We start from the raw sequence: 19,400 nt of genomic DNA, 5'->3' as shown, positions 1-19,400 counted from the left end.
GAAGCTACCAAAAGTACAAATAACTTCAGAGAGCTGATCACGGTACAACAAAGATTTAAAGCAGCAGAAAAAACAAACCAACAAACCAAAACCTTGCCCCATCCCAATTTTCTGTCACACAATTTGAAAACCCATCAACTGGAGGTTCATTTGAACAAGTTTGAATCTGAAAATGCAAATACTAGGACTAAAGGGGGTTTTTGTATTAATTAATTGAATGAGATTATTTTCTTTCTAAATCCTTACTGAGATACAAAATTTACACCAAATAGAAATGATATCAACGTAAAGGAGAAGGGAAAACAGAAAGACAATTGGGGAATCTTTCTGGACATTAGAGGGGAATCAAAATTGGAGGGAATTTAATCAACAAGAGGGCAGTGGTAACTTAAAAGACTCTCCAAGAAGAGGTGGAACGCCTCTCCCGCCTAAGAAAGGGAAGAAACCGTGCTTCTTTTCCGTCCTGCTGTATTCATCGGGGCAGCTCGGTCTCAGTGTCTCCTCCACCTCAGCTTGGTTGGCACTTCTACACTTTGTCAATTTATTCGCAACGTGAATACCATTCAAAGTCACCATCACCACAAGGTGCTTAACCTTCACCTGAATATCTGTAGTTTCTAAGGGGTAAAAAGGGTTAAAAGCACTTCTCTGGTAAGAATTTTTAGACAAGAAAAACAGCACCAACTGAAGGGATTCACATAAATGGGAAAATAATGGAAAATAATCTGGAAAATGTTATACAGGAAGCAGCAGAGCTGTTTTAAATCACAAAAGAGTGGGGGTAAAGAACTCCCAAAGGAAGGTACAACATCTAATCTACAATTTTATTTTAGACTAATATGCCAGACAGAGTTCACAGAATGGTCCTCAGACATGCTATAAATAAAAATGCATGTTTCATTCATAGTATCAGGAACTGTTTTGCTCTATTTTTTAATCGTACCACCACAAAACAATTCTTTTCACCTTAAAACCAATTTTTATACTTCAAAGACCGTCACAATGGAAAACAGGGCTATTCTAAACAAGTGCAGTATGAACTGTAACATTTGACAGTACCATCACTGGTTGCTGAAATAAGTCCTAACCACTGGACTGCCAGGGAATTCCCTACAATTTCAAGAAATGATTACAAATGAAATAAAATTTGCCAAATGGTCTAGCTGAAAAGCAACCAACAATTGGGAATTATTAAATTGGGAATACATGATGACAAAGATAATGCCACTTGAGAAACCATACTGACAAGACAGTGAATATGAGACAGTAACTCCCAAAGTTAGGAAGGGAAAGGACATGACTTCTCACTTACACCATATTTATGAAGATGACTTTGATGATATATTGTACCATCAGGGATATTATGAGTTACACTGTAAAGAGTTAGGGATAAGAGAATGCTTGGCTTGCTGTTTCTAAATCAATGCTTTAAGCTTACTCTGAAAACTACACAACCCCTCATATTTGGTTATCTCCTTCAATTTCTAATTGAAATAATTATTATATTCTTAATGGTATTAGGATATTATTCCAAGGAACAGGAATGGTGGAAACAATATAACTTACATTTACAAAATACTTACTCTGTCCCAGAGCCTGTACTAAGAACATTATGTGCATTATCTCAAGCAAACCTTTCTACAGCTCTTGGAATTGTACTATGATCTCTATTTTGAGAATGAGGAAATGCGAACTTTAGAGAAATTAGGTGACTTATCTGAGGTCAAAAGATGATCAAAAGGCAGAGCTAAGGCAGAGCTAGAACTCAAAACCAGGTGTGCCTGACACTAACGTGCTTAAACATGTTATGCTGCCTCCAACAGGGAGTAGAAAGACCTGACTTCCATTTTGAACACTGGTGAGGACTATGAAGAAAGCTGATAGCCGAAGAATTGATGCTTTTGAACTGTGGGGCTAGAGAAGACTCTTCAGAGTCCCTTGGACTGCAAGGAGATCCAACCAGTCCATTCTAAAGGAGATCAGTCCTGGGTGTTCACTGGAAGGACTGATGCTGAAGCTGAAACTCCAATACTCTGGCCACCTCATGCAATGAGTTGACTCACTGGAAAAGACTCTGATGCTGGGAGGGATTGGGGGCGGGAGGAGACGGGGACGACAGAGAATGAGATGGCTGGATGGCATCACCGACTTGATGGATATGAGTTTGAGTGAACTCCGGGAGTTGGTGACGGACAGGGAGGCCTGGCGTGCTGTGATTCATGGGGTCGCAGAGAGTCGGACACAACTGAGCGACCGAACTGAACTGAACTGAGGGCTTTCTGATCAGATGCTGATAGAATCTGGAAAAGGCAGTCTATGCTGGTCATACCAATGTTTAAGTGCCCCAGACACTCAACAGTGTAGGACCTGCTTATTCAATTACAACTTTGATTTCTATCACCTCAAACAACAATGTTTCTGGCTTTTACTACTGATATTCTATTCACTGTAACACCTCAGACAAAAATTCTCTATCAATATTTAATTTCTGGCCCTTTTTACTTCTTTTGAGGAAAGAACCTCGGCTGGAATCAGCAAATCTGAGTTCTAGTCCTACTTTTCTGGGACATGGGGGAGGGGATTTAGTCAAGTCACTTGATTTCTCTAAATCTGATAAAATGGATATTCTACCTTATTTGTTATACTGATTCAAGGAGAATATCAACTAAGACAAAAAGCTCGCTAATTTGGACCAACAAAGGTTGAGCTAATCTAAACTACTAAAAAAGATGGAGCAACAAAAGATTCAAAATACAGGTTCATTTAAAAAAGGTAAAATTTCAACTGAACTGTACAAGTAGAGATCCTCGTGCTGTGCTTAGTCTCTCAGTTGTGTCCAACTCTTTGCAACCCCATGGGCTGTAGCCTGCCAGGCTCTTCAGTCCATGGGGATTCTCCAGGTAAGAAATACCAGAGTGGGCTGCCATGCCCTCCTCCAGGGGATCTTTCCAATCCAGGGATTGAACCCAGGTCTCCCACATTGCAAGTGGATTCTTGACCTTCTGAACCACCAGGGAAGCCCAGAGATCCTTAGAGAACTAAATTAATGAACTTAAAAAGTACTTTTTATAATCAGGACATCAAATGTTTCTATACATAACCACGCATGACACTCTGTACTAGGTCTTAAGACATATGGAAATAACAAGGCTAAAATCTCTGCCTTAAAGGAATTCACTGTTTAATAAAGAAGAGAGGCACAAGTATATAAATAATCACAACATAATTTAAAATGGGATTATGGCAGCGATAAAGAAGGCCTAACTATGCGTATGTGTGTGGCAGGGCAGAGAGAAAGAACACTGGGAGGAATAGGGGACAAGGGATGGAAGGAAGAGGTTGGAAGGCCTAAAAATAACATTTAAACTGAGTCTTGAAGAGTGAGTTTACCAGAAAATAGAGAAGTCACTGCAGCACATGCAAAGGCAAAGGAATGGTCTGAAGGGCATAGTAAGAAAAACTGCAGGAAGTTTAATGTAGGAAATGGGATGATAGGAGCCAGGAAAAGAGAGGAATTACAGATGCAAGCCAGAGCAGACTAAATAACAAAAAAACCCTGCTATGGAAAGGAAGAAACTGGTGGCAGGAGGGCATGTTAGGAGGTTATGAACTGAACTACCATAAACAGAGTTTCAGTGAAGTCAAATTAATGAAGGTTTACTGTATGTTTATTATTCAAAATAATAGGGGATTATTTAAATCTATGACATTCAAAATATTGCCCATTAAAATAATGTTCCTTGAAATTCACTGGTTTGACATTGAAGGGACTAAAGGGGAGAAAAATATCTAAAAGTTATGATTTTACCTTCAATAAAAGGATATAAAATGAACTGATGGCCAGAGGAATCATCATTTAATTAGCCAACCATCCACTGATCAGGAACAAATAGACAACAAACCTTATCTTTTCTAAAATCTTACATTTATCATCTTTAAGTGTACAGTTCAGTAGTGTTATGCATATTCACAAATATAAACAGCTAGGCAATAGGTTTCCAAAACTTTTTCAGCTTGCAAAATTAACTCTCTTATATCCATTAAACAACTACGCATCCTCTCCCCGCCCATATATATTTTTTCTTTTCATTCTCAACATCACATTTCTTTAATGAAGATACAAAAGTGCCATCTGAGAAGATATTTAAAAATGGGATTCCCAGACCCCTTCTCAAACTTTCAGTATCTGAAGATAGAGCCTAGAAATCCAATCCACACTTAAGCAAGTTTCTTGGTAGGTACTTGGTAACTACAGTGCTCCTCTGCTGCTGCTGCTAAGTCACTTCAGTCGTGTCCGACTCTGTGTGACCCCACAGACGGAAGCCCACCAGGCTTCCCCGTCCCCGGGATTGTCCAGGCAAGAACATTGGAGTGGGTTGCCATTTCCTTTGCCAATGTGTGAAAGTGAAAAGTGAAAGTGAAGTTGCTCAGTCGTGTCCGACCCTTAGCGACCCCATGGACTGCAGCCCACTCTATTATCTATTTATTCCTGTAGTTTATACAGAATGTATACTTAAGTCCCCCATTTAAAAATCTCTCTAAACTCCTGTGTTCAAGGGGGAATAGTTCATAAACTGTTACAAAGAATATGTCACAACAATGGCTAAAATCTGCAGACTGGTCAACTGGGAGTGAGGGTGGGAAGTTGCATCCAAGAACATGTATTTACAACGAGCTGTTCCAGTGACTCTGATGCTGTCCTAATGTAATCTTCCCAAAGGCTGAAAAAAAGTTCAACTATATAACTCTAAATTTTAAAATTGAATGAAAATCATCTTATTCCTATTTTTTCTTTTGGATATCAAAAATAATTTCTGAAGAAAGATTAAAAACAAACTTCTTGTATCATCTCTCTCAGTCTCCAACTGCGTAATTAAGTATGCAAAATGACTAAAAGCCAAATGACTTGTAATTCAAAGTTCTTCACAGCTTGCTCACTAGCTGCAGAATCAACCTAACCTTCAGTAATTCTATTATTCTACATCCAAACCAGGACACCACTCAAAATATTTTTTAGAGCTAAAGTTGTAAGCCATTCTGCTTTATAACTGATCTTTAATGCAACTTAAGTTCTCCTGCTCTTTGCCTAAAGTTGTTGGTCTTTGGATAGGTCAACAATAATGTTTTAAACATGAAATAAAAGGAAAAAGAGTCTTATGGTTTGGAAAAGTTCTGATTCTTTGAGTGGAATTATTTTCTTAACATTAATGCAATTAGTCCAGTTGACCTATTATCTTTCATTTTTTAGTGATAAGATAAAGAATGAAAATGACCATCCCTATAAATATTCATATTTGGTGGTAATAAAACCACCATTTAAAAAACAGCAGGCATGCTGGTATCACATATTTAGCTGTCAGTACAGTTCATATCTCCTTCATGTGCTGCTGCCTCAGACAGTGCCCTAACACTGATCCTTTCCTTAATGTCTCTCATTAATGAGAATTACAGAGGGTAATTTTCTGTTGCTTATTGCCCTTTTAACTTCTCAGTAGTTTACTTCAAGTTACTGAATAGTCTAGGCAAATGTTTGTGCTGTTCACAGAACAAATCTTTAGGCACAAAAAGGCTGATGGAGCTTTTAAAGTGTTTGTCTTAAAGACATATGGTAAGTATTAGTTAACAACAAGGTACAGAGAACAAATCTAGAGTAGCAGAAAGAGTAGTCGGTTTGGGGGAACACTACAACCACAAGATGTTCGTGAGAGGACAGCAAGAGAAAGGCATCATGATACCTTCCTCTCTTGAACATCCACACTGCCTATGTTTAATATGTTAAAGCCTCTGAGAAGTTCTAGAGTAAGGACACTGCTTTTTTACCTTAACATTTCCCAATTTTACTTGACCACAAAATCTTTTATCTACTGGGCCAAAAACCCTTTATTCAATATGTTCTACTAATATGTTATTTGGGCAAGGAATATGATCTCTCTGAGCCATTGTTTCCTCATATGCAAAAAAGATTTAAGACTGGTCTACCTATCTCACAAGAGGACAGGACGGAGAAAATGAGTTGGTTTTGTAAACCTGCTTTGTGAACCATAAGCACAGCCTGTTGTACTTTATCATTACCACCAAGAGTAACAGTGAGTGTAGGAAGAGCTGTTTAATTTCTCCTGTGAAGAGTCAAAAACAAAGAAACAATGTAAATGGAACAGAACAGAATATTAAATATACTTCCTCCAAAGGTTTTCCATTCTTCTTTTTAATAAATTTATTTTAATTGGAGGCTAATTACTTTACAATATTGTAGTGGTTTTTGCCATACAGTGGCATCAATTAGCCATGGGTTCCCCATCCTGAACCCCCCTCCCTCCCCATCCCATCCCTCAGGGTCATTCCAGTGCACCAGCCTTGAGCACCCTGTCACAAGCATTGAACCTGGGATGGCGATCTATTTCACATATGATAATATACATGTTTCAGTGCTAGTCTCTCAAATCATCCCACCCTAAGATTTTCCATTCTTAAAAGCACAACTGAATTCCAATACTTTATTCAACAGCAATAAGCTGTACAAAGGCACTGCCATCTGCAGGCGATGGAGAATGAACGCTTGCAACGGATACTTAAAATGAAGTTTCAAACCATCAGGTGCTCTTTCTCATCAGACTTCTAAAGCCTTTCCAAAAAATGTTTATTCTTAGCTTTTGAACACTGGTAGATGAGGTTCCAGTTACTGAAGTTCTGAAATTGACTGGAGTAAAATAAAATAATTCTCATTTCTTCTCCACACAGGACTGCTGCTTTGAAATGTGAAAAAATTACCTTAGCCTTTCAAAAATTCTACATTGTGCCTGCACAAAGTAATCCCAAGGAATAAGGATATTTTACACAGCCTTTTGAGGAAAAAGCCCTTGAAAGGCCTATGCTGACTTCTGAGTTCTCTCTCAGTGAGTTAAAGTAAATCTGCTCTCTCATACACAAAAACAGAGCTTATTGAACAGACTACAAATAGAATACAATGTTAACTAAGGGGTAAGTTAATTTGTCAATTCCTCCTTCAAAGTGTGGTGTTCAGAGGCCTGGGCCATTCAACAACCTGTGCCTAGAAAAATTCCTTCCTCTGGGCCTTCTCCAGCACAGTCTACAAGGAAAATCACTGTTTCTATGTTTTACGTTAAGACTGTAGGAAGTTTCAAAAACATATCTGGAGGGTGACAGACGAGTTAAAGGAAAGGCAAAGAAACCAGAATGGAGGAAGAAACTGATGTCGACATATTGCTAAGTGATTTCCAATATTCACAAAGCAAAGTTTGGGCTTTACTGTTTTGGAAAAGTCAACACCAGTTAGTTTTCACACCCAGACTGACTCATACGCAAAACACGAAATCTAGAGTTGTCAAAAAGCAGATCCACCGACGTTTGCAAAACATTTTTTTCGAACTATCTGGTAGGTACCACACCACAATGCCACAAGAAAATCGAGGAGACGCACCGGGTGCTCTTGAGCGCAGTTTCTCTAAGACTATCCGCGTAAGTTAATGATGAGAACGTTTACAACGAGAAAGCTTTTAACGTTAATTATTACCCCCGAAGACCCTAGGGCGTTTCATGGAGTCCGCTAAGTCTCAGGGGGAAATTCTGTGTACAGCGCTAAAAGGCAGAAGGACCACAGTTAACCCCACATTCCTAGGGTAGCGTTTCCCAAAGCGTGGAACGCAGAATAATTTCAGGAGGAATCAGGACGCACTTTTTAATACGTAAGTATTTATTTTTTTATGAGCATTAAAGACTTGGCTTTCCATTAAATGGTCGGTGATTTACGCTTCCACCTTAAACAAATGTATTTTAAAAAGAGGGGAAAAAAGTCAGTTTAAAGAAGAAAAAGTAACATTTGGTAAATCAATAGCTGTTCAGATGGGTACACGGATGTAAAAGTGCAACGCGAGACTGAAACTGGGGAAACGCCGTCCTAAAAAAAAAGCCCTCCCGGCGAGCCGTCCGGGTGCAGAAGGTGCCCAGGTTCCATAGACGGAGAACCAGCCGATTGGGACGCTGGCTCGGTCGCTAGTTGCCAGGGTAACCGCGGGCTCGGTCGCTTTCCCCGTTTTCTGGGCCCGGATCCGCGCTATTAAAACGGGTGTGTGTAGGGGGAATGTCACATAACAACGCGACGCCTCGAGGATGCTGTCAAGAGGCCGCGAGGCGGCGGCGAAGCGGGACAGCGCGTTCGGTTCGCCACCCAGCGCCGCGCGCCCCGCAGAGAGACCGGTGAGGCCGGCCGCCTCGGCGTGGGTTCGAATCCCGACTGCGCCACCGACTAGCTGAGGACCCGAAGGCGAGCGACTTCACGTTTCGAGAAGGAGACGTGGGATGTGCTGCCCGAGCCTACAGAGGAGCCCCACAAGGGCTATTATCGGCGGGTAGTGCTCAGACCGCAGGCGGCTGACCGGGCCTGCGCTCGACGGTAGTCAGAAGGCCGCGCCCCGCACCGGGCATGCGCAGCCCCGCGCGCACCCGCAGGGGGGCCGCGGCCACGGCCGCGCGTCGAGCGGGCCCTCCCGCCTCAGCCTTCCCATCCGGCCCTGGGCCCCCTCAACCGTCAGCCCCCCGCCTCGGCGGACGGCCACCGCTTCCCGGCACTCACCGCTACCAGCGCGGCGGGCTGCTGGCCGCTTCTCCGCCTCAGGCCCGCCGCTGCCGCCTCCGCCTCAGCCCACCTGCCCGCCGTAGGACAAAGGCGCCACCAACCGACCGGCGCGGGCACGAGGCAATGGCGGCCGGGGCGGGGAGTGGTGGCAGAGGGCGCGCACGCAGCGGCAGGCGCGGCAATGTCGCAAGAGCGCGCGTGTTTGCGGCAGGACTGAGCTGGAGCGTCAATCTCCTTAGCGATGAGGGCGGGGAAGTGGCTTGCGCGGCGGTTGAGAACGCGAGGGGTTGCCTAGCAACGGCGTCCCCGGGTGAGGATGGGTCCCAGGCCTGGTCGCCACCACCCCAAAGGGCTTCGCCTTTCTTCAGACTTTTTCAGATTGCCTTCTTTCCTGTGTAACTGTGGAAGGAGATCATTTAAGTCCTGGAATACTTTGATTTCGCCCTGTATAAAACTCAACACCTATAGATGTATGTATTGGAGACTAATACATATATTCATGTAACCTCCGGATCACAAGGAACAAAGAGAGCAGAGAGGTAGAGAAGTGTTTTGTTTACGTTTAAAGAGGCTGTGTGGAGGAGGAACGGCAACCCACTCAGTATTCTTGCCTAGGGAATCCTGTAGACAGAGGAGCCTGGTGGGCTGCCGTCTTTGGGGTCGCACAGAGTCGGACACGACTGAAGTGACTTAGCAGCAGCAAAGCGGCTGTGTATCTAGTTTAGTTTCACTGACAAGAGGCAAAAGGAGTCTGGTGATATAGATTCATCTTGAGTTCTTTCTTTCTTTCTGGAATATTCATTCAGTGTCAAAAATAAATTTCCCAGAAAGTAGTTGTATTTCCCAGAAAGCATGTAAAGTGTTGTATTGCTCATTTAATCTTCAGAATATATTTGTCACAGGAAGTGGAATTTGCTCACACAATTGTAAATGCACTCTTAATCACAGTGATGGCTATATGAATCAGGTAGGCTTTTTGTGAGTTAGGAAGTGCTGCAAACCCCATGGGTCAAGTTTTTGTCCTTGTAAATGTGTGTGTTAATTGGTCAGTTGTGTCCAACTCTTTGCAACTGCGTGGACTGTAGCCTGCCAGGCTCCTCTGTCCATGGAATTTTCCAAGCAAGAATACTGGAGTTGGGTAGCCATTCTCGTCTCCAGGGGATCTTCCAAACCAGGGATCGAGTCCAGGTCACCTGCATTGCAGGCAGATTCTTTACTATCTGAACCACCAGGGAAGTTCCTGTGAATATTGCATGCAAAATAAAAATGGTGGCAGTGGGATTTGAATACTATGAGAAATCCGACTTCTTTGACACCAGTTCATAAGGTCCCTTCACTAATTTATTCAATAAATGTTTATTATACACCTACAAGGTGGCCTTATGATTTTCAATAAATGTTTATTATACACCTACAAGGTGGCCTTATGATTTATTATACACCTACTTGCTATCACGAGCAAATGCAGACCCATCCCTGCTGTCTTGGAGATTCAGTGCAGTGGAGAGATAGAATTAGGCAAACAATCACACTTGTGCACAAACAAAAATAACTGAAGGAAAAAATAGGGATGCGCTCTATTGTCTAGTTTTTCTCCTTATCAATAGTACAGAGTGTGTCTGATGCCTATCAGCAGGTATGCCTGGCCTTCAGATCCTTCCCATAATTCATCATGGCTCCTAGGAAAATGGAAGCTGTATGTTTTTTCCTGCCTTGGCTGAGAGGCTCTGAAGGCAGATAGGGACTTCTACTCCCAGGAATTTCCCCTTTACTTTATCCCAGGTTGTTCACCCACTCTTGGCGAGAAGTCTCAGGGTTTTGTGGATTCACTTGCTTTCCTGATATCCTTTTCTGTGTCAGGTGAAAAACCACACTTGACTCAGTTCAGAGTCCTGCTTTTTGATTCCTCAGCTTGATTCCTGCGTTTTGGTACTTATGCCATAAAGTAGTACTCTTTTCATTGTTTGAATACTCTTAATTTAGGCTGATATTCTTTAACTTTTTATTATTACTTTTTGGTTAGATATACAGGGACAGAGTGAGTCAGCTCGTCGCATGAGGTGGCCAAAGTATTGGAGTTTCAGCTTCAGCATCAGTCCTTCCAGTGAACACCCAGGACTGATCTCCGTTAGAATGGACTGGTTGGATCTCCTTGCAGTCCAAGGGACTCTCAAGAGTCTTCTCCAACACGACACTTCAAAAGCAACACTTCAAAACACGATAATTCTTCAGCGATCAGCTTTCTTCACAGTCCAACTCTCACATCCATACATGACCACTGGAAAAACCATAGCCTTGACTAGACGGACCTTTGTTGGCAAAAGTAATGTCTCTGCTTTCTAATTTGCTGTCTAGGTTGGTCATAACTTTCCTTCCAAGAGTTGACTCACTGGAAAAGACTCTGATGCTGGGAGGGATTGGGGGCAGGAGGAGAAGGAGACAACAGAGAATGAGATGGCTGGATGGCATCACCGACTCGATGGACATGAGTTTGAGTTGGTGATGGACAGGGAGGCCTGGTGTGCTGTGATTCATGGGGTCGCAAAGAGTCGGACACGACTGAGTGACTGAACTGACTGGCAGGGACAGAGATACTATGACTCAACTCATCTTGTTACTTTACCCACCTAGAAGTTTTACATTATCTCTTACTCTTCACAACAACTCTATGTGATACTATATGCTTTAAAATTTTTATTTTTGTTTCTGGCTCTCTGTTCTGATGCTATATAATTTAAACTTTAAAAATTCCTTAATATCTCAAACATACATTAAACTACATAAAATAATATAATGCATACCTTTCTACTCACTACTAAGATTCTCCTTCCATTTCCTTCCTGTCTCCTATAAATAATCACTCTCCATACATTTTCAAGTATATTTGGTACTAAGTTGCTTCAGTTGTATCTAACTCTTTGTGACCCCATGGACTGTAGCCTGCCAGGCTCCTCTGTCATGGGATTCTCCAGGCAACTGGAGTGGGTTGCCATGCCCTTCTCCAGGGCATCTTTCCGACCCAGGAATCGAACCCGAGACTCCTGCATTGGCATTCTTTACCACTGAGCCAATGGTAGTCAGGGAAGCCTATACATGTCAGAGTTTTCTAGAATACACACCTTAGGAGTGGAATTGATGACTGTAGTATACCACATCTTGAACTTTAGGAGGTTTATAGCCAGATTGCTCTCCAAAGAAGTACTAGTATATACTGGTGCAAGCAATGTATAAATACCATTTTTAGATACACTTGCCAACTTTTGATATTTTCTGACTTTATTCACTTATTTTTGCTTATGACAACATGTGTGAAATGATATGTTTTTTCAGTTTTAATTTTCCTGAATTTAGTGATATTGAGCATCTTTTCTTACAGGCTCGCCAGGTTTCTGTCTGTTGATATTTCTGGAACATTTTTCTACTGGGTTTATTTATGTTTTTCTTATTGATCCATAGGAGTTATTTACATATGCTCAATACTGATCTTGTGTTAGTTAGGTCTTCTTTCTGTGGTTTGTCGATTCACTTTGTTGCTGGTATCGCATCATTTAGAAGTTTAAATTTTTAATGTAGTCATATGTTTCGATCTTTCCCTTCATGGTTTGTAGTGTTTGGTGTCTTGTTTAAAGATTCCTTCCCTCTCATGATGTCATGTATATATTCTCCTTGGTAAATACTATTAGTGCGTCAATTTTACAGGTAAATCAGTTGGGGCACGGAGAGCTTATATGACTTGCCTAAGGTCATAGAGCATCGGAGGTGACTGACTTGGGTTTTTGACTCCCAGGTTGCACTGTACTCCACAAGTGATGAATCTCTTGCCACCCTGTTCTGCAAATTGTCTCGTGAGAGCACTTCTCAGCCTTTTCCTGTAGACGAAGAGGATGTGCAGAGTTCAGACAAGCTGCAGATTAAGTGCGGTCCTCATTTACTGCATCATGAAACCCTCTGGCTCTAGATTTCACAATGCTTAGAAATATTTTGAAAATCTTCAAATAACTTTGGCTATATATTAGAGTTGGACAAGTAGTACAAAGAATTCCTGAATGTTCTTCACCCAGATTCCCCCAATGTTGAGCATTTTACCTTGTTAAATTTGTAACTGTTTCTCTGTATTATTGAATCTACTATGCTAGATAATGGAGAAGGAAATGGCAACCCACTCCAGTGTTCTTGCCTGGAGAATCCCAGGGACGGGGGAGCCTAGTGGGCTTCCCTCTATGGGGTCACACAGAGTCGGACATGACTGAAGTGACTTAGCATGCTAGATAAAATGATTAGTGTCTCTATGTTATCTTCGCATTATCAAACCTATTATTTGAATTTCACCAGCTGTCCCACTAATGCCAGTTAAAGCAAAAGAAACAAAAAAGATTTTTTTTCTGGTCCAGAATCCAGTCTAGGGTTTTATGTTGCCTTTTAGTTTTCAAGTCTCTTCCATCTCTAATCTGCAACATTTCTTCCGTCTTTCTTTGTCTTTCCTGACCTTGACATTTTTGAAGAGTTCAGGCCGTTTATTTTAAGGACCATCCCTCATCCAGGCTTTCTGATGTTTCTTCATTGTTAGACTCAGGTCAAACATTTTTGGCAGGAATACACAGAAGTGACGCTGTGTCCTTCTCGGCCAGTAATTTTCTTTTGACTAGAACCCTCTACAATATTATGTGAATAAATGCATTTTTCCAGGCAAAAGAATTTATATCTCTTATTTCCAGATCTCAAAGGATCCAGATGACGTAACAAAGGCCCAGAAGTTCTTCATTCCTCTGTGCTGGTCTTGGTGGGAATCTTTGCTCAATAAGATGCTCTGAGGGAGGCAGGGAGGGAGGCATTGAGATTTGGGCCATGCCCTCTCCCAGGCCATTTCCTATACCTTCATCCCCCTGCCCCCCGCCCCGCTCCCTTCTCTCCCACCTCTTTAACTGCTACTCATCCTAAGGACTTTAATTTAAATCTCACTCCCCTTCCGTTTAGAATAGAGACTTTATTTTGGGGGGCTCCAAAATCACTGCAGATGGTGACTACAACCATGAAATTAAAAGGCGCTTGCTCCTTAGAAGAAAAGCTATGACCAACTGAGACAGCATATTAAAAAGCAGAGGCATTACTTTGCCAACAAGGGTCCATCTAGTCAAGCTATGGTTTTTCCAGTAGTCATGTATGGTTGTGAGAGTTGGACTATAAAGAAAGCTGAGCAACGAAGAATTGATGCTTTTGAACTGTGGTGTTGGAGAAGACTCTTGAGAGTCCCTTGGACTGCATGGAGATCCAACCAGTCAACTCTAAAGGAAATCAGTCCTGAATATTCATTGGAAGGACTGATGCTGAAGCTGAAAGTCTAATACTTCGGCCAGCTGATGCGAAGAACTGACTCATTGGAAAAGATCCTGATGCTGGGAAAGATTGAAGGCGGGAGGAGATGGGAATGATGGAGGATGAGATGGCTGGATGGCATCACCATCTCGATGGACATGAGTTTGAGCAAGCTCCAGGAATTGGTGATGGACAGGGAAGCCTGGCATGCTGCAGTCCATGGGGTTGCAAAGAGCCAGACACGACTGAGCTCCTATACTGAACTGATAGGAGAACAGACTATGGATTCAGACTGCTGCTGCTGCTGCTGCTAAGTTGCGTCAGTCGTGTCCGACTCTGTGCGACCCCATAGACGGCAGCCCACCAGGCTCCCCCGTCCCTGGGATTCTCCAGGCAAGAACACTGGAGTGGGTTGCCGTTTCCTTCTCCAATCCATGAAAGTGAAAAGTGAAAGTGAAGTCACTCAGTCGTGTCCAACTCTTCTCAACCCCATGGACTGTAGCCTACCAGAACGCTCCGTCCACGGGATTTTCCAGGCAAGAGTACTGGAGTGGGTTGCCATTCAGACTACTTGGCTTCAAATCCTGGCTCTACTATTTACTAGCTGTGTGACCTTGGGCATGATACCTAAACTCTCTGTGCCTCAGTTGCCTCCTTTGTAAAACAGAGATAGTAAAAAGACCTGTCTCAAAAGATTATTGTGAATGTTGCTGAGTTAACGTATCTGAAACACCTAGAACAGTGCCTGCCACGTACTGCTCAATAAGCGTTAGTTAGCTGGTAGTAGCTTGCCAGCCTATGGCACACTCTTAAAAATTTTTTTAAAAAATTTATTTATTTGACTACAGTGGGTCTTAGTTGTGGCGTACGGGATGTTTGTTAGTTGTGGCTTGTGGAATCTGGTTCCCTGACCAGGGATGGAACCTGGGCCCCCTGCTTTGGGAGTGTGGCGTGTTAGCCACTGCACTACCAGGGAGGTCCCTGCACTCTTGTAGAACTATGGTTTTCTGTCTTAAAATTACCTTTCCAATCAGAGGCTGTGCAATGGAATATGAGGAAAATTTGGGAGTTACCTCCTAATCTCACAGCTGAGGATAATGCGGTACTAAATATACAGCAAGGGCCCTTAACCTGAGGTTCACAAGCTGGGAAAAACCTACTTCCTTATTTTCATTTACCTCTTACTGAAATTAAACTTTTCTTTCAATTAGGAATGTAGTCAATGAACAATAGTGTTAGCAGAGCTTGCTATGTTGTCTCCAACAGAAAGCACAGATATTTCAAGTCACATTACAGTTGTGAGGGAGGTCTTGAATTATTGTTTATGCTCATCATTATTTTGAAGTTACTGTAAATTTTAGGCTTGCTGCAAGATCTTATTATTTAAACCATTAATTAAGAAGCATATTCAGTGCTATATCACACCTTTGTATTTTTAATGTTTTGATGACTGTATTTCAATATAATTAGTTTTCTTTGTAACCTTATCTATCATATTTTATGCATTTAAAAACATTTCCTGAGAAGGGTCCATCATCTTCTCCAGATGGTCAGATAAGTCCATAACGTTATACACACAAAAAAACTTAAGAATCATGTTCTAAAAAACAGTATTCAATCACTCGATGACATAAATAGTAGCAATATTTGCTATGTCTCCTAAAGCAAAGGGAATAAAAACAAAAATAAATGAGGCCTAATTAAACTAGAAAGTTTTTGCACAGCAAAGGAAATCATCAACAAAATGAGAAGACAACCTACTGAATGTGAGAAAATATTTACAAATGATATGACCAATAAGGGGTTAATATCCAAAATATATAAACAACTCATACAACTCAGCATTAAAGGATCAAACAACCTGATTAAGAAATGGGTGGAAGACCTGAATAGATATTTTTCCGGAGAGGAAATGCCGATAGCCAACAGACACAGGAGAAGATGCTCAACGTCGCTAATCACCAGGAAAATGCAAATCAGAACCTCACACCTGTCGGAATGCCTGTTATCAAAAAGAACACAAGCAACAAATGTTGGCAAGGCTGTGGAGAAAAGAGAACTCTCATATGCTGTTGATGGGAATGTAAACTGGTGCACCCACTGTAGAAAAGAAGGCAAGTTTCTCAAAAAACTAAAAGTTGGAAATTCCATGGCAGTCCAGGGGTTAGGATTCCGTCCTCTCACTGCTGAGGGCCTGGGTTTAACCCCTGGTTGGGGAACACAAACCAAGTGGTTCAGCATAAAAAAAACCCCAAAACCCTAAGAATAGAACTACCGTATGATTCAGCATTTCCACTCCTGGATATATATCTCCCCCAAAAAAACCCACCACTAATTTAAAAAGATACACACACCTCAGTATTCATAGCAGCATTATTTACAACAGCCAAGATATGGAAGCAACCTAATTGCTCATCAGATGACTGGATAAAGAAGATGTGGCTTATATATACAATGGAATAGTACTCAGCCATTAAAAAGGAAATTTTGCCATTTGCCACAAGATGGTGAGTATATAAGTCAGAGAGAAACAAATGTTATGATATCACTTACATGTGGACTCTAGAAGAGACAGCAAATGAGTGGATATAACAGAAAAGAAGCAGATTCACAGACATGGAGAACAAACAAGTAGTTACCAGTAGGGAGAGGGAAGCGGGGACGGGCAAGATAAGGGTGAGGGCTTAATAAACTATTACGCATAAAATAAGCTACAAGGACATATTGTACTTCACAGGGAATACAGCCGATAGTTTATAAGTATAAATGAAGGATAACCTTTAAAATTGTGAATCACTATGTTGTACACCTGTCACATATTCATCAGCTTTATTTCAATTAAAAAAATCGTGGTCGCTGACTTGGGCTTCCCTTGCGGCTCAGGGTGAAGAATGTGCCTGCAATGCAAGAGACCTGGGTTCAATCCCTGGGTTGGGAAGAATGAGATGAGAAACTCCCTTCTGGGTATAATAAGAGGTGAGTCAGTCATGTCTGAGGACTTCATACAGATCGTTATTTAATCCTTGCAACACTGGCATTACTATTCCCATTTTATAGATGAGAAAATCGAGGCTCAAAGAGGTAGGTAAATTACCCAAGTTCGTTACGCCAAATTACACCAAAGCCCGTGTGTGTCCCACTGTGTCCTACAGAATTACTGAAAGGTACCATGGAAGTGTAGCCTTGAAGAGCTGATGGTTTATCAGATATATGACTCAGGCAGACCTTTTCAGGCCATCCATCAGGATTAGATGGTTTGGAAAGAAATCACTTTTCCTGCTTTTGCTATGGGGTCACAGAGTTCTGTGGGGAACCTCTTCATGAGTGTGAAATGCACACTGGCATCTGAAAGACTCCATTAGCTGCTATTGTCTAGACAGTAAAAGTAGGAAGCAGGAGATAAAAGAATACACAAGTAGGAAGTTCTGTATTGGGCTCATGCTGAAACAGAAAGAACCATTATTCTGAAACCATTAATGATGAACTTGGTAAAGATCAAAGTAGTCTTGTGACCTGTAAATCTAATGAAATGAAAATGAGGTAATGGTATGTTTTATAACTATTGAGGTTCTGAGAAGCTGGAAATTATCTCAGCATGAATACTGTAAGTGAACAGGGAACAATGGAAGCCATCTAGAAAAGGATCTTTATTCAGCTTTATTTATAGCAGGTATTCGTCTTGTCTTTCAACATGGGGATCACAAAGGAGTCTGTTTCACCTTGCAGAGTGTATGAAAATACAACAGCTGTCACAGTCCCCAGCGCTTCCTTCCGAAGAACATAACATAAAGGAGAGAAAGGCAGAGAGTGCTGTGAAGAGGGGGCTGGATCGCTGGGGCTAGGAAAGGTGACAGGAGGGAAGAGAAGTTAAGGAACGAAGGAAAAATGAAGTGATTCTTCCCGCCATCACCCAACCCCTATCCTATAGACCCAAGCTGTCTCATTTAACCATAGCCACTAGCGATACATGGGCTTTCCAGGTGGAGATACAGGACACCTGGGTTTGATCCCTGGATCTGGAAGATCCCCTGGAGAAGGAAATGGCAACCCACTTCAGTATTTCTGCCTGAAGAATCGCATGGACAGAAAAGCTTGGCAAGCTACAGTCCAGAGAGTCGCAAAGAGTCAGACACAACTAAAGTGACTTAGCAAGCACTTTATGTTTATTAGGAGTAAATAAAAAATCCGCTTCCTTGGTTGCACTTACCATCTCCCAAGGGTTTAATAGGCACATGTAGTTTGTGGCTACATTATTGGATGGTGTAGATACAGAATGTTTCTCTAGAAAGCGCTATTGGACAGCACCAATAAACATCCAGTTCCACCTAGGAGAATTCAAAGTCTAGGACAGGTGGAACCCTGTGACTGTATCATCCTCAGCCCACGGGAAGGCAAGAGCAGAATCTTCTGAAATGGGATATGAGAGCGCCAGGCTCCTGTGTGACCTAGCACATATCTTCTCTAGGACTCAGTTTTCTAATTTAATGATTAATATAAGTATTTTAGTGGATATTATAGGAAAATCACATAATTAATTCTTATGATAATCATGTGAGCTATTAGGCCAGGTTTTTTTTTTTTAATTGGGATACAGTTGCTTTATAGTATCATGTTAGTTTCTGCTGTACAATGGAGTGAGTCAGCTATATGTGTATATGTATATATCTATCCCCTTCCTCTTGTGTTAGGCCCACATTAACAGAGGAGAAACCAGAAGTTAAGAAAGTGCTCACGGTCACATGGTCAGGAGCAGAACCTGGCTTCAGACTCAGGCCTCCTGAGGCCTCAGGACTCAGGCCACATTCCTGCCCATCTAGCTACCCCACTTCCTGCTGCTCGGTTCCTCCTACACAAATGAAAGTGACTTAGTCGGATTCCCCCCGCAACAGAAACTGGGACAAGGACTTAAGTACAACTAGTTTATTTAGGAGGTGGCCCCAGAAAGTGCAGATAGGGGTGTGAGAGAAGTGAAACAGGGAGGAGAAGGAAGCCATTACAGGGTTGGTTAAGGACAAGGCCTGCCCTGTGGGCAATGGAGCTTCATCTTGATGGGGAGAGAGTGTGGAACACATGCTTCTGAGTTATCCCACCTAAGGGATGAGGACTGCAAGGAGATCAAACCAGTCAATCCTGAAGGAAATCAACCCTGAATATTCAGTGGAAGGACTACTGAAGCTGAAGCTCTAATACTTTGGCCAACTGATCTGAAGAGCCAACTCATTGGAAAAGACCCTGATGCTGCGAAAGATGGAGGGCAGGAGGAGAAGTGGGTGACAGAGAATGAGATGGTTGGATGGCATCATTGGCTCAATGAACGTGAGTTTGAGCGAACTCTGAGAGACAGTGAAGTACAGGGAAGCCTGGTGTGCGGCAGTCAAGTCCATGGGGTTGCAGAGTTGGACACAACTGAATGACTGAAAACAACAAGGGGGTGAGGGGGCTAGGACAGTCATCCATCAAATCCTTGTCATTGTAGATGGCTGCTCCCAAGGGC

At 42.1% G+C, this 19,400-nt stretch overlaps 1 protein-coding gene across 1 annotated transcript in view; it reads right to left on the bottom strand.

The window, feature by feature from the left end:
- Positions 1–8,746, bottom strand: part of NCOA5 (nuclear receptor coactivator 5) — a 29,578-nt gene extending 20,832 nt beyond the window's left edge. The window contains exon 1 of the mRNA XM_055438099.2: positions 8,591–8,746. The gene's annotated coding sequence lies outside the window, so the exon portion shown is untranslated. The remainder of the gene's footprint in view (positions 1–8,590) is intronic.
- Between the last annotated feature and the right edge of the window lie 10,654 nt (positions 8,747–19,400).

The sequence above is a fragment of the Moschus berezovskii genome, chromosome 15 (assembly GCF_049115385.1).
Source record: "Moschus berezovskii isolate FMDL1 chromosome 15, NW_MosBer_1.0, whole genome shotgun sequence".
In the NCBI taxonomy this organism is placed as follows: Eukaryota; Metazoa; Chordata; class Mammalia; order Artiodactyla; family Moschidae; genus Moschus; species Moschus berezovskii.
This window is presented reverse-complemented; position numbering and strand designations above follow the sequence as displayed.